This window comes from Salvelinus fontinalis, chromosome 11 (genome assembly GCF_029448725.1).
Source record: "Salvelinus fontinalis isolate EN_2023a chromosome 11, ASM2944872v1, whole genome shotgun sequence".
In the NCBI taxonomy this organism is placed as follows: Eukaryota; Metazoa; Chordata; class Actinopteri; order Salmoniformes; family Salmonidae; genus Salvelinus; species Salvelinus fontinalis.
Window position 1 is genome coordinate 48,092,502 of NC_074675.1, and position 951 is coordinate 48,093,452.

Sequence of the window (951 nt, forward strand, 5' to 3'; positions counted from 1 at the left end):
ACCTCATCAAAAGTGTGCGTTCGGCCTCCCGAGTGGCGCAGTGGTCTAAGGCACTGCATTGCAATGCTAGCTGTCCCACTAGAGATTCTGGGTTCGAGTGTCGCAGTTGGTCACAACTGAGAGACCCATGGGGAGGCGCACAATTGGCCCAGCGTCGTTCAAGTTAGGGGAGGGTTTGGCCGGCAGGGATGTCCTTGTCCCATCGCGCACTAGCGACTACTGTGGTGGGCCGGGCGCAGTTCACGCTGACACGGTTGCCAGGTGTACAGTGTTTCCTCCACACATTGGTGCGGCTGGCTTCCGGGTTAAGTGGGCATTGTGTCAAGAAGCAGTGTGGCTTGGTTGGATTGTGTTTCGGTGGACGCACGGCTCTCGACCTTTGCCTCTCTCGCACCCGTACGGGAGTTGCAGCGATGAGACAAGACCGTAACTACCAATTAGATACCACAAAACTGGGGAGATAAAGGAGTAAAAAAAAAAGAAGCTCAAAATACAAAAGAAAATAAATAAGTGTGTGTTCGTGCATGTGTACACGTCTATTGATCACGCCGTGGAACAGGAAGTCCAATGAAACACTTTGACGTATTGGTTGCGAGTTACGTTCCTCTGCCCATCCCATGTGAGTTGTTCCCATTAATGGGATTTCTGTTTTTCCCTTGAACTTTTTACTGTTCAACACTAAGACTGATAAATCTGATACATTTGAGTTTTATAGTATTTTTCACTAGACATTTTTCTGGTCACAAATAAACACTGACTGCCGGCCGAAATATGAGAGAAATGGATCTGATAAAAATATCCATAAATGCTTGAGACGTTGAGAGAGAGAGAGAGAGAGAGAGAGAGAGAGAGAGAGAGAGAGAGAGAGAGAGAGATGGAAGTACAGAGAGAGAAAGGTGGTGAGAAAGACAAGAGGTGGAATGAGACAAATGAGAGAATGAGACAAACGGA